The sequence below is a fragment of the Acyrthosiphon pisum genome, chromosome A2, assembly GCF_005508785.2.
Source record: "Acyrthosiphon pisum isolate AL4f chromosome A2, pea_aphid_22Mar2018_4r6ur, whole genome shotgun sequence".
NCBI lineage: Eukaryota > Metazoa > Arthropoda > Insecta > Hemiptera > Aphididae > Acyrthosiphon > Acyrthosiphon pisum.
This window is the reverse complement of record NC_042495.1, coordinates 38,459,447-38,475,395: the sequence shown is the minus strand read 5'-3', so window position 1 is coordinate 38,475,395 and position 15,949 is coordinate 38,459,447. Positions and strand designations below refer to the sequence as shown.

At 28.1% G+C, this 15,949-nt stretch overlaps 1 protein-coding gene across 1 annotated transcript in view; it reads right to left on the bottom strand.

Moving 5' to 3' along the window:
- Positions 1 to 2,155, bottom strand: part of LOC100165018 (calbindin-32) — a gene marked incomplete in the record, with an annotated part of 30,204 nt that extends 28,049 nt beyond the window's left edge. The window contains 1 exon segment of the mRNA XM_029489174.1: positions 2,012 to 2,155.
- Positions 2,156 to 15,949: the final 13,794 nt, after the last annotated feature.

Below are 15,949 nucleotides of genomic sequence, written 5' to 3'. Positions count from 1 at the left end.
AATCATTGACCCCCTCACCCTTCACTCTACCGTCCCGACCGCCTAGTCGAACCCGCTATGTCGTTTGAGAATAATATAATATCATAAAATACGCGTGTGGCGGCGTTGAGCGTTTACAGCCGCACTCGTATAATAAAACTTTCCATCCCGCATGCCACTGCAACATATATTATTTCAGCGGCTCTTTTCAGCGTTCGATTAGGTCGTACCGAATCGACTGGTTGAAATTTCGAAAAATCGTAGCGCGGGATGTTGGCAAGGTAGCCGAAACCGGGGGACCTATACTGATGTGAAGGGGAGGTTTTGGAATTTTCGGTAGCCGGTAGATGGCTCTTGGAACGGTATATGCCTGTGATGGGTAGTGGAACGTCTTTGTTCCTATCAGTTCCTAGCACGGTGGAAACTCCTCAACAGAAAGCGTTTTTCGTACCTACATAATCGAATAATGATATAATGCGTCTTATGGCGTCTGATAGGTTCACATATCAAACATTTATACAGATTTGTTATACAAAAAAAAACTACCGAATCTCTTGTTCACGATGACTGATGAACGATCCTCGTAGGATGATTTTTCATATATAAATTTGATTTTTAAAAATTCCCCTCCCCCTTTATGTTTTGTAAATAACCTGCAGGACTGCCCGGCTACAGTATATTATAATATGCTGTTGGAATATATTATGTAATAAAGATTTTTCCGCGAGCACACTGAATGATGCGTAGGTATTACATATTATTATGATATATTATAATATCGTATCAAACGAAACGGTCGATCCGACGATGGACTTAAATGCCATATAGTATAATATAATACACGATTCAATAAAACCGCGTAGTGCAGTATAGTATTTGCGTTGCTCTTCGACTGTCACGCACTACACCCTCTGAAGTCGACTCGCTGGCTATATATTATACTGTTTGTTGAATTATGTACCTATATATACGTACGCAGCCTTACGTGTGTCGTGTACTGAAATTCAAAAGGAAGCACAGTTCATACTATAATATCATACTGTTTCACGGCGATTTAAATATTATTATGAATTATAGTGTGTGTGTGTGTGTGTGGAGGGGTGCCGCACGTCCAATCCGTCGCGATTATAAACCGGAGAGCTGCACAATGGATTAATGCCCGGGCATTATCATAATATAAGCTGTTGGCGGCCGACAGCAGTCGTACCGGAGTTCCAAATTCGATATCCGGGGCTCAAACATTTAACGCGTTAATGTTGCGCGCGGCCCCTCGCATCTTGTACCTGTAGACCTACCGTAACCCGTTAACCACAAACCTCGCGGCCACGATTGGCACACACTTCAATGTATGATTATAAAATACAATAATGTATGATTATTTATAATTGGCATGAAGCAAAAACTCACCAAACAGCAAAAGCTGAAATGTCAGGAAATTAAATAACAACATACATTTTTCAAATAGTAAAAAAATAATAATATTATATTGGTCAATGTAATAAGTTTTTGATATAAAAATATTGTATTTTGTTTCGGGCATAAATAGTCACTACATTATTGAATTAATTATTTATGATATTGAGTTCTATATCTTTCAGAAAATATTAGACAAATTTGTAGTTACTATTTAGTGCAATTTTGCGTCAAGCAAACGGATTTTAAAGTCCAGAAAGGGCTATAATATTATAACAATTTATATATATTAAATCATATTATAATACAGTTGCGTGTAATTTTCTATAATAACAGTACTGATTGATATCAACGAATCATCATTAAAACAATAATGATGATGATAATAATAATGTATTAATGTATATATATTATAAAATATTATTGTCGCAAGCGGATTTTTTTTTGATTTTCCGAACTCTTCGTATGCTCAATTAAGAATAATTGTATAATAATTACGGTAATTTATATAATTTATATTTTTTAAATACCGTGAACATAATATAATATAATATAATAAATTCGATAATAATATTGTTGATAATAATCATTACTATATAATTGAATAGTATAACTTTACCTTGGTGTTATCGAATGGAGGGCAACGTGAAATTGAGCGAGAATGTGACAATGGACTGTTGCGGTGGTGCGTGGGTGTTGATACCTGTACTCGTCGTGGAGGACTAAAGCTGTGCTACCGCCGAGCACCCCGGCTAGTTTGTCGGCGTCTAGAACGCTTGCGCGGCTCCATAATGCAGCAAACCCTTGGCCCTTTTTCTCTATGTTTTTTTCCCTGTAAAGTTTTAAGTTTATATACGTGAGGAGGGGAAACAGATCGTTGCGGAATGCCGGCCAATTTTATATATTACACCAAAGCATATGCAAATACCACGGAAAATATAACTTGACCCTAAGTACGAACATTTAAACGAGAAGATTCTTTTATTATTTTTCGTATCTCTTAGAACTGTTAATATTTAAATCTTCCGACCCGTCCGATGTCTTTCACTACCCATATAAGGTACCTACTATATTTCAATAGAAAAAAAGGTCGTTCGCTGCTGCAATGGCCTAAGGCATTTTCGTCTCTTCGCTCTTTCACTATAAAATAAATAAAAACGCACGGCCTGTAAGCGGCTTGAGTGCGATTTTTCTTTTACTTTAACGATGCATAAAACGCGGTAAACTATTTAACGTTAAGGTTGTCGTGGATAACGCATACGTCCGTTTATCGATAACAGCTATAAATACGAAGCATATATTGCACGAGGTACCTCCTCGGTGGCGAGGAATATATAACTGATATTTCAAATTGTAAGTTTTATTAGAAAGAATTTAATGATGAATGAAAATAATATTTATATGCGAAAAAGCCGCGTGACGTTTATTGAAATTTATTATTCCCATTGGCTTACTCTCATTGACAGCCGAAGGATACGTCATAATGTATATGTGATTGATTATCGTTTGACATTTTATTTTTGATACAATTTTTTTATACTGCAAAAATATTTTAAAACTATATGTGATTTGATTTTCTATAATTTATTTTTCAACTCCGATTGTATGTACATAATATTTATTATAGATTCATCTTATATCATGCTGACGCGTTTGTTCCTCAAAATCAATCGGACGAAACTAGGACACTAAAGCAGATCAAAAAGTTCACAATAAACTAAAAAAATAAAACGCAAAGATCGATATTTTATTTATGGTAGTCATCTCATAATATTATTAATATTGTTTCAAAGTATTTTTCATTTTGTTTTAATTCGGTCATCGGTCTCGTATCATTTCATTTGTCTCGGCGTAGGCCATTGGCATGTAGTTATGGTTAAGAAATTATGGATTGGTTACGTATTAACAAACAAGCGTACCACGCTGCAAGCTACAATTCCAAGCTCAGCTGGTTATGAATTTCTTAAAACGTGTTGCTATAATTATCTGTTTAGTTTTTCCTTGCACGTAAAAAATGTATTGAGGAAATTGAAAAACGACTTCTTCAAATAGTGTAGGTACCATATTCTGATATTCAGAGTTGATTATATATAGTAACGGACATGAAGCTATTTCCGAGTAGATACTCTAACTACTCGAAAAAAGGTTCATAGAAAAAGGAGAATAAGAACAAAAAAACATTATAAAACATTAAAACCAATGCATTCCTCACTTTTCTCACATCATGTATAAGTATCTGAGATATATTATACAGGGTGATACACCGAGCTTATCCCAATTTTTCTTTAGTAATAAAATATGTATTAAAAAGTTGTGAATTTTCAAGTACTTATACTTAATAAGGAGCATATTATTTTCAAATACTTATATATCTTCCACCATTTAAAAGAGAGCTAGTATGCAATGGCAATACGACCTTCTTTTATTCAAATGAAAACCACCCATATTTCCTGTAAATCGTTAAGCAGAGATCTAAAAAAGGTTGTTGTATTTAAATCGAAACTCCAGAAAGTAATTTTTGGGTTATCTAAATTTGTGTAATTTTTTACCAATGATAATACTCTTAAAAGATATAAGGATATAGGTACCTCTGGTACCTATGATTATTTGAAAACAACACAATAATTATAACCTATATTAGCGTTTATATTTTATACACATTTTCTAAATATTCTAATAAATACTAGATTAGGTTCTAAATCTACTATATACATTTTTTAAATAATTTGTATGGACTATTATCCTTAGTGAATACTTTTTAATAACTCCGAAATTACTCAATTGAATTTTGAATTAGAGACAACAAAATCTAAAAAAATCATCTGCTTAAAAATATATAGTTAAAAAGATTGATTTTTATTATGAAAAAAAGAAGTTTATACCACCACAAGAGTACAAGACACTCATTATAAGGTATAAAAAACCTAATGTATAATAATAATAATTTTTTTTAACAGTAAGTCCTTATTAAAAATGCATGATTCTTTAACATAATCTAAAAATGGTCGTATAGCATTGTCTCGAGAATACTACTATAATAAATAATAAATATGACAACATCATTGAAAAAGTATTTTTTTTTAAATCTTTTTTAGAGTTTTAAGGCATTTATAATTTTAAACTTTTTCGTTCAAGTTTATTCCAAGTATTTTGAATAAGAAAATATCTAAAGAAAGTTTCATATCTGCTTGAAATATTGAATTTTCACCTACGCTATTGCTTATTAGGTCATCGTAATTTATTTTGTAAATATAACAGCCAATCATAAGTCATAACTTCATGATTTATTATAAAATAAAAAGCATAAAATATGTAATGAAATGTATTATATCTTCAGACAGGTAATAAGAATACTAAGTAAATTTAATATAATTGTACATTAATCCCTTAACGATTTCTATTTAATCCTTGAAGTTATAACTGTATTTAATGTAGATTTATTATAATATAATATATAGATTTTCAATTAATTTAATATTATAATTTTAAGTTAAAAATTTACATTTTTAAATACCTACTCACATATTATTTATTAGTATTTCTATATAATATAATATTATTACTTTAACGAGAATCAGGTTAATGTATTTACCTACATTTTATATCCGATCCTTATGTTATTATAAAATCAATATCGTTAAACCGGTATATACTTTATTATTTATTAATTGTCTTAATAGTATTTAATATTTATTACTGTAAAGATATTTTATTAAATAAAGTACCTACCTATATAATATCTCGCCATAGATGATATTGTTCGTTCACTGGGTCTATAATATTAATAGATGAATTGATTTATCTAAATTGTATATTCATTTTATATTCTGTACCGAACTTAAAGGGAGTTGAAATTGTAATAATGTGGTTCGTCACGATTTTTGAGAAGTAAAATTTCTTTAAGGTCAATAACATATAGTTCCACATTTGATTGAAAACTGAACATCTGTGGTACTTAAAAAAGGTATGGTAAGGTACCTAATGTTTGTTTTATTGTAGGTACACACTAACTGTAACCAAGTAATACAAAGTATACTTGGTTCTTGAAAAAGTTTTGTATAACAATAGAAAATCTGAAGAAATAGAGCAGTACATTATACAATTATTCACTTTAAATATTGATTAATTATATTTTATTTTTCGATATATGAATAGACTACCTACCTATATATTATATAATTTTTAAATTTAAATCTTTTATTTTGAGTGGGAGGAGGTTAAATCCAAGCTCCAATAGTAGGTACCTATATAATATATATATATCAATTAAATTTAAAAAAAAAAGCATCTAAGTGGATGTCGCTCTGCTGTACAGTAGGTTACAAGTGGGTAATTGTATAATGGAATATATTAGACTTGAATTCAATGAAATAATGTCATTGTATAAGAAAAACGATTCTGAGCGGAGACGGTTTGTCAGTCTGAATATTTTATATTGTTATTATTTATTATATCATGTATAAATTGAATTAATATTATAATATTATAATTTTTTATTCGTTTCTATGGTGGTAAACAAAACGTTAGAAATTAAAATCCCATTTTTACCGTTTTTTTGTAATTTTTCGGTGGTTTTTCCCGTGGCATTAAATAACTATTGATAAAATCGAAAAATGAGCTGTTTAAAGTACCATCTTGATCCAATTTTCTAAAAGATAAGGTATTATTTGTTGAAATCGAAGTACTCCTTCTGGTAGAAATTTTGTATATAGGATATAAAAAAAAAAAAAATAAACACCATTGTAAAACCAATAGCTTCCTCGCTCCGCTCAGAATCTATAAATTATAAGTAGTTCATTATTTTTATTATATTTTGAATTGAAATACATATGCTTAATTACTGACAACATTTTATTTTTGCATATCTATTAAAGTGTCATTCACAATTTTTTTACGAACCCTTCAAATATGTGACACATAATATGCACCACAGTAAAAAAAATCTTATATTATTTTTACCACAAATTACTTTTTTCATGTAACATGCAATTTTTGTTATAGCAAAAACACTAAGTACGTGTAGTGAATTCTTAAAACAACGTAACCTAAGTCGACAAAACTGTTTAAAAAAAATACGTATAGCTGACGGTGATTAATATGGTAAAGGCTTATTCGACAGGCAAGAATAGGCTTTGTTTCAACTGAAGTGCGTGGCGTTGTGCCTTTTTAATGAGAAATACGCGTCATTGAGTTTGAAAAGCCAGTAAGTTAATCTTCAAGGAAAACACACACGCTTGAAAATTTAAAAAAAACCCACACATTATTGTTTTATATATAGAGCACAGTTGTGTGTATCAATGAATTTTATAAGAAAAAGGTGTGAAAATATTTTAAAATATAAAAAAAAAACTAAAATAACGATTTCTCATATCGACACAAAAACATGTAAAACAACAAAGTGATATTATATAATATATGTATTCTATATACCTATATGGCTGTATACCATGTCGTTGATATTTTCATAACCGTTGTAAGGTTGTACATAATAATATGTTGTGACAAGCACTGAAGCACAACACGGTAAGTCCAAATACACAGTGAATTATAGTGTATAATACGCATATTACATGTTTAATACATGCATGTATCGCTTAATGCATATTAAATAAATATAACTTAAAATGAAAGTTATTTTGATCATGTTTTTTTTAAAATTATTAATAGTTTTTCATAAGACAAAAGATCGATGGCTTAACATTAAAATTTGAAAATTTTTAGTTATTATTACAATGTCATATACAAATTAGTTACTGCATGTGAAATATATTTATAGATTAATTCATAGTATGTAAAATTACATAATTTAATGAAAACATAGTATTTATCAGGACAAAATTATATATAATAATCTGTTGAATAGTTTTTTTTTTTTTTGGTGAATACTAGTAGGTATATTTTTTGAGTTTGAGCTCTAAAGTTTTTTAATTTAAAAGTTTACCTAAACAGACTTTTAAAATTAAACCCATATTTTAATTTGACATTTTCTTCGTTTATGTGACAAGGTTTTTCAGCTATGTATGTTTCATTAATTATTTGTACTCAAATGTGGTTCACATAATGAATTATTTAATATTATATGAGAAAATTTCATTTCAGAATTACGAAAAATCTTCAATATTTAGATAATTTTTAATAACCTACTAATTTAATCTCTATAATTTGATTTAGTAATATGAACTTGAAATTAAATTTATTTTTTTATTTGAAATGCCATTGTTATTTTATACAGTAACAATTCTACAACGACTAAAATAAAAAAAACAATTTTGAATGTTTTTAAATATATATAATCATGATAAATTCAGAAATGCTGTAGATATTACAGTATAAAGAAGTTTATACAAATTTAAACCTAAATGTAGTTTAATTTGATAATCGTTTGCTTTTAATTTTATTAATTAAATGGGTTGACACTCGTAATTAGACACTATAATAACTATATAATATTTAAAATTAATTTAATTATATTTCCGTTTATAAATATTTTGTAGCTATAGGCATTTTATTATTTTATTTTTATGTCAGTTAAGACTTTTAAAATTAATAATCATTCTATATATTGTATTAATTATAAAATATATTTTGTGCTGTATAATTTATTACTTATTCGAGAAAAATAATTTTCTAATTAACTGATTCAATGCTTGAACCATTTACAAATTATTAGCATACCTATCGTTTTTTATTTATTAATTAAAAATTAAAACAAAAGTGTCAAATTTGTATCAACAAAATAGTGTGTACAGTGTACCAGTATATTATACCTAGTTATTATTATTATTATATTATTATAACTTATTGTTGTTCAAAAAAAAAATATTTATTTTAATAATTACCTTATAGAAGTTATAATATACAATGTGTTGCTTTATACTGTAGAAAAATCAATTATATGATAATATATACCATATACGTTGTTCCTACAGCTTTACACCTTTTATAGGAGAATACCAAATTAGAAGACAATATTTTGTGATGTGTCACGTATTACGATTCAAAAAATATTGTTTACCATCAATCAATCATTACTTGTTCAAAAAGTGAAATTTCTACAAAACATCCAGTAACATGTATGACGTGAAGTATACTGCAGAAATAACGTCCCACGATATTCTGACTTTTTTTAGGTATAAAATTAATGGAGTGGAGTTACAATCCTCACAATTCAAAAATATAAGCATATCGAGGGATATCCTGGCATCAATTATATACAATATACATAATATGTATTATAATAATATTATATCGTGTAAAGTGAGGTTATAATTATATTATTATTAAATATTAAAAGTTAAAAACATTTATGTTGGGTAAATATTTTTACTATGTTTTTCTTTAAACAAATTATAAATAAATATCTTACATTGTACATCCAAATATTCAGTTAGTATTGATAAACTGATATTTAACATTTACAATGTAAGAGTCACGTTTCTATAATACCTAGTTATAATTTGTAATTATTACTTTATTTTCCAAAATTTTTGGATAAGGTGCTTTCATAAAATTAACTGTAAATTATTATTCTTTTTAAAAGCTTTATTTGTTTTAATTACTTTAATTTTTTTTTCATTTTAAGGTTCCGTATGAAGCAAAAAGGTATTTCTTTACAATGTTAATTTTTTTTTTAACGCAAGTAATAGAGTAACATTAAAAAGGTTTTAAAAGCACCATAAAATGTTTGAAAACATTAGATTGTTTAGATCATGTTTTACATCAAATTATAACCTTTGATAATGACCTTTGATTATTTTAAAAATAAATCTACCTAACTTAAAATTTAATTGAGTTATTTATTAATTGTATTTAAAAAGTATATTAATTAAAATAATGTATGATTGTTTTGCATTGACAATATTATGGTGATATCGGATATAACTCCTGTCTCCTGATAATAATGTACAACACCAAAATTGATTGGTCAACATTGTTGAAGCAACATAAATCTAAAAATGATTTGTTTTTTGGTAATAACCTGTGTTTGTAGTTGCAACAATATAATTTTAAAACCAATATAATTATTGACTCGGAGTACGTAATTATTAATTAATATTGTTATATTATAACTCATTATCATAATATGGCCACGATAAACTTTAGGACAAATATATCAAATGAAATCATGACGGAGTATGATAACTTTACTGCATTTCATAATTGTTTTATTTATTTATAATGCATTATGTTATAATGTTTATTAAATGATATACACCTGCACATAATATGATAAATTGTATATTATAATATTTTCGTCTTTAAACGCAACTGCATATACCTAATGGCAAATAGTTGTTCAAATAAACAATACGTAAATACCGTTTTAAAAACGAAAAAATGTTATTGAAAATGGCCACTATTATACAACAATTATCGGTATTGTGTCAGCATAAATAAAAACAAAAAACGCTAGTCGTGACAGACAATCGACAAAGTATCACACGCACGACGCACACGTATAATTTATAGTTATTATAACTAGTCCGGAACTACGATGGTATACCTACTCGACATTTTGTGTATGATCCCAAACTCTATGAATTCTACATTGAAAAGCTGTAAGTTTATGTAAGACGAAAATACAATAGTTTTCGTTAAATGCCATTGTGTTTTTAAGTCTTATTGGAAACCTATAGGTTTCTCTTGAACTTTTGACTCCCACGCCCTGACCCCAATAAAATTCTTCTATATCAAAACGATCGTTTTATAAGTTTTCCAAAACTTTTATCGCAACTATTCCAACTATATATATTATAGTCGGTACGTGCCAGTTTTAGTTTATAGTTGTATGTATATATATGTGTGTGTGTGTATACGCCGGAAAAATATACCCGAAACGAGAAATTCTATAAAATAGGGACAAGGGCTTTGATTAATAATATTAATAATAATATGAACATTTATCAATAACTCGTGTATGGTATATGGACTCTGCAATGGGCGATGGCCGATCGAAAAACCACGTTAAATTTGACGTCCCGTAACAAAGAATGGTAATAATTTTAACTTATTGATTATAATTTATATTGTTCTGTAGTATACACACAAAAAGTAAAACATTATTCAGATTTAGACGCCGTACGCGTAATCGATGCGTATAGTTGTTTTGGATTTAATTATAGAAAACCGTATTAATTGAATAATACGCATCGATCACACAAATACCAAATCAAATATAAATATATGTATAATATATCAATATAATATAGGTACGCAGTGTACACTGTACTCGCATGACAAGGTCACATTGTGTTAAAATTGTATTTAAAAGGACACCGGATGAGTGAATAGAAATACACACCTCAAATATAGTAAATTATGCCTATAATAAATGGATTTCGAGTACAGTCATTGGTTTGACGTATATAATATTTAATTTTATTTATTAATTGAAATTGGTTGGTTTTCACGGTTAAATTCTTTTGTGGTGTAATAATAAATTGCGATAGTAAAATATAATAACGTTTTTGTTGGGTCACCATTTCCATGCACGCTTAACGTTCTACAGTTCTATTGTATCATCAAATTAGGGGCATTTTTTTTTTATTCTCTTCCACAATTGAAAACTAACAAAGATTTAAACCTAACCTAACCCATAAAGATTTTTGTTTCAATATAATGTATTAGTTTTTAAACTTTTATGATGCATTTGTAAGTAGGTACCTCTAAACATTGTTTATGGTATTTTCCCCGAAGCCAAATGGTTGCAAGAAATTTACCTCTATAATGATATGTCAAGTGGTTTTTGTTTTTGTCATTTCCCCGGAATGGACATTGGGTAGGTACCTATTTAACCTGTGAAATAGGCAAAAAATCGTTCGCTTGTCGTATTATGGTTGTTTATTACCTACATTACGTCCACGTTCTATATTACATTTAAATAGAGGCATTTTCATTCATGAACACGATTTTCAATTCAAACAACCATCGTGTCCCTAAATATTCGTTTTATCAATCCATTGTTCTTCTTACACCAATTATAATTTTTTTTTTTTTTTATTAGTATTGATCTCTAAAAAAATTAACATCGACAACAAAGGCCATTAATTACAAGAAGGTTATGAATTGATATGATTAAATACAAAGATAAGTTACATATGATTGTTTGTATTGTATTTGTATACAGAAATTATTACTTATTCGGTACAATAATTTTATTAATATACGATCAACACAGTAGTAATTGTTAAAAAAAATACATTACTTTAATTATATGGTCATTACCGTGATTGTCTATTAAGTGATTTTGCAAAATCGTTGAACTTAATTTTGATAAATTTTTGTATAAATTACATACAATAAATTGATTCAAGACATGACAATAAACACGACATTGTGGTTTGCATATATTTACATAATATTATACATATTATTAGTGCATATAAATGCATATTTAAAAAATTTAATTTTCCTAAGAACCTTAATAATACGAGTACTTATACCTAATTATTTATTATCATAATATTTGACCTCCTTTTTTTTCCGGTTTAATCGAGAGCCGGAGAAGGAACTGTTGCTCACATTGCTTCTCTTCCGGCCCCCATCGTTTATTGCACATCAAAACAAAGTAATTAGTTGTACAATAACTGCGCGTCTGCGCCCTTAGACGCGCTCCCATGACCTGACAGCCCTTCCTTAGCGTTTGCTAGTATAGTATGCGGCTGCCAGGGAGTGTTACTCGGGGAGCTAACATTCCAGAGAAATAAGTTGCTTAAGACGTTGTCTTGAGCTGGGGATGTCTGTCTTCGCAGCCCGGCACTCAGCCCGCCGGTCTCATGTCTCGTGTTTCGCTCCGGTGCTTCGCGGCCTTCAAACCACCGTCCTAGCCACTCCGACCAATATTTGACCTCCTAATTTTACTAATATACATTTTTAACTTGTTACTATGCATAATATTTATTGGTAATATATTTTAGTTCTCAATTTATTTTGCATCATTTGTGCGATTGTAATATGATACACAAACCACCAATCCGATTAGATACACACTATAATATGGTATTATTATACGGACGTTATGCTTATGACATTATTTAACACTATAGTGGTCCACTTAAGTTTCTACACTTATTATTTCGAAGCCTTAGCTTTTTTTAAATGCATTATTTATTGAATTTGATGTCATTGCTAAACAAAATTGTTGAAACATATAGTACATTTTTTTTTTTACAAATTGTCATGGTTTTTAAATATTTTAGATGACAATATATATTTTTGATTTCATATTCTGAAGCAGTATATTTATTGGAGTATTTCGAAACTTAATAATCAGATTTCAAATAAGCATATAATATAATTAGTTATAAGTATTTAAAGTGTGTTTACTTGTGTTGAGTGGTGTAGGGTAGCACAGGGGTACGTCGTCCGAAAATAGTTGGTCCACTACAATGCACATCTAAACTTAAAATACTAATTATAACTAATGAACTATATTCGTTAAAAATTAGATTTTTATGTACTGAAGTAAGTACTTAAAAAAATATTATTCGGCTTCAGTGTTTGAAAATATAAATGTAAGTTGATATTTAAAAAGTAAAACTTAAAAAACAATGATGATAGACATTTAAAATAATATAATTTGTTTCAACAATTGATTTGTAATGACATCAAGTCATCCAAAAATAAAATGTTCTAAAAAGTTTAAACTTTTTAAAATAATGAGGTTATAGCGCGTACATATAAACAGATCACCCACTTTTTATATTAGTATATTATATTTACAAAAAAAAAATCATGATATTCAATACGCAAACACAAATTTACTTTTCTACTATTTCTTGTAGTGAACCGTTTTACGACCATCGTTCAATATAAATGTTGAATAATACATAGATGAATAAAGTCGTTTGGTTTTTATCGATTTTCTCATATAAGTAATGTTATTTATTATGATCCATATAATATATTTTATGACGTATATTTATTAAATAATGTAATATGTATATTGTATACGAGTTTTTATTCTAATCATATTAAACTAAAATATGAACTATATAGTGAACGACAAGGTTTTCCACCGTCACGCACACATGTGTTTACTTTAAATCAGTTATAACTTATATTTGACGAAGGTACCAAAATAATAATAACACCTTAGTAACACTTGTCAATCTATGGACGTTTTTGACAAAACAATACACTTTAAACTGATTTCCAGTATATTATTTTTCATTCAAAATAATATATTGGTGAACGATTTTTTTATTTCCGTTTTTTTCCCCCATTATTTTTTCTAGGAACTTTTTAAGTAAAAGAAATGTATGTTCGAAAAATGTCAAACACTCATGCTTTTTTAAACCGGACATAGAGTTCAGATAGTACTTTGAAAAGCTATAATTTTCGATCTTCTCAAATACTTTTTCAAAAGTAAAAAAAAAACCTACCGACAATGATCGAAAAATGTAAAAGAAATTTCACCTAGCATGGTTTTCACTCCGTCTCGGCTGAACGTCTTTTGTATGATTTATCATCACTTTTAAATGCAACACCACTACACACTGCTACCCTGAATAGAAGTGAAAGAAGTGATGATACGAGTTGCCTACACCAACTGTACCTTCCATGGTCCGTGTTTAGTGTTTAACTCTTATATTCATTGCCTTTGCAATATTTATTATTTATTAATATTCCCAAAGTAATTTAAAATAATTAGATTACCAATTAATGTATTTAATCAAATTGTATCTACTACAAATCAGCTCGAACCTCAATTATTTGAGTTTTAATAATAATAAAATGAAATGCCCTATCTAAGGATATCAAATTTTAAAATTATTGTTACCATAGGTTTTCGATATTATTACCAATATTACACAATTTTATATTTAGGTATTCTCCAATTTTTTTTTCTTCCGATTACAAAAAACCCTTGACTTTAATCTTTGATGCGGAAGTATCCTTTTCGTTGATATAATATTTTGAAAAAATAGTAATAACTAGACACTCGCTCGATCGATCCTCTTTGACACGGGTGCAGTATAAGTCGTTGAGGATTTATTTCTTTTTTAATCTCATCGAAATACATACAAGTAATATATTTGTGCATAAGTTTTTTTTATAAGATATATGTAGTGTATAGAAATCACATGCAACATGTGAACGTTGACATTTGATACCAATACGGATCATTATATTAATTTTAACTTATCGATAAACGCAATAAAAATAAATCGCACAAATACAAGTTATATTACACATTTTTTTTTTATTTCTTTTTAACCAACTGAATCTGTTTTGGATAGTTAAATCTAATTTACTGATGATCACAAAATAATCGACACGTTAACGATAAATCCGATCAACGCGTTTTATAAATTGTTGTTTTATTCAAAAACTTATAACTGTATTTAATTTTAATTGTAGAATTCCTATGCATAATTGACAAATTTCTTTAACTATATAACAGTAAATATTTCTTAATATATAAATTATTTACATACTAAACAATTTATATTAACATTAAACTATGGTAAAGTTTTGATTTGAATGAACTGAGAAAAAACTTCCATGACAGTTTTAGAAAATTTGGTCGTTGACAACCAGACTTTATAAGTACACATTTTGCATATTATTATCGATCTTCAGATCGTCCATTCCCTGGAATTTTCTCGGAAACTGAGCCACCTACTGATATAGTTGTATAACAAACGCCGTATTATATGCCCCGAATAATTTGTTTTCTATAATTTGGCCAAACAAATGTAGGTACTAGGCAAGTAGTATTTTTTTAAAAATTATTTCTATTAATTTTATATTTATTTTGAAGTAGTTATAAACTACAATTCAATTTAAATTCAGCTCATTTTTTTTTACTGTATTGAGTCAGACTTGAAAAGTTTGGTACAGCATAATATAACGACAAGTTATCCACCTTTGTTGCAAAGTCATTTCAAGTTTCGTAAATGTTATAGAAAAGAAATAGTCACTTTAATGAAGATAGAAAGTTTTTATTTATTAATTGAGAACACTGAACGAGGATACTGGTAGTCCTATATGTGGGCCTTGTATGGAATAAATTAAACAGTCTATTCAACAGACTATAGTGAAGTTAATTCATGCCTAAATTATGTTACTCCCTATACCTGTATTTATATCAAATAACTTGGCACTGATTCTAATACTAAAATAAAAACAAAGAAAACAACAACAGTTCAGTATTTGAAAAGTTTTCTTTTCGTTGCTAACAGTAAAAGTTAATATTTAAAATTAATGTTGCAATAGTAAAATATAAAATAATCTTAAATGTAAAATAATATTATTAATATAAAAATAATAATTTTAAAAAATATTAAAATATAATATGTGGAACCAGGGACTGGAACCTTTTGAATTTATCGGTATCGGTTTCGGTATTAGTTCTCCAAAAATAAAAAAACGATTCCGGTTCGGTTCTGGTTCTTTTATGAAAAAAAATAAAGGTACCGGTTCCAAATAATTTAGGTTCCGGTTCCAGATAATTTCGGTACCAAAAAGTATAATAATTTCAAATAGTCATCCAGAATATGAGTATAATTGAGGTTAGGTTAGGTTAATTGAGGTATGAGAAATATTAGAAAAC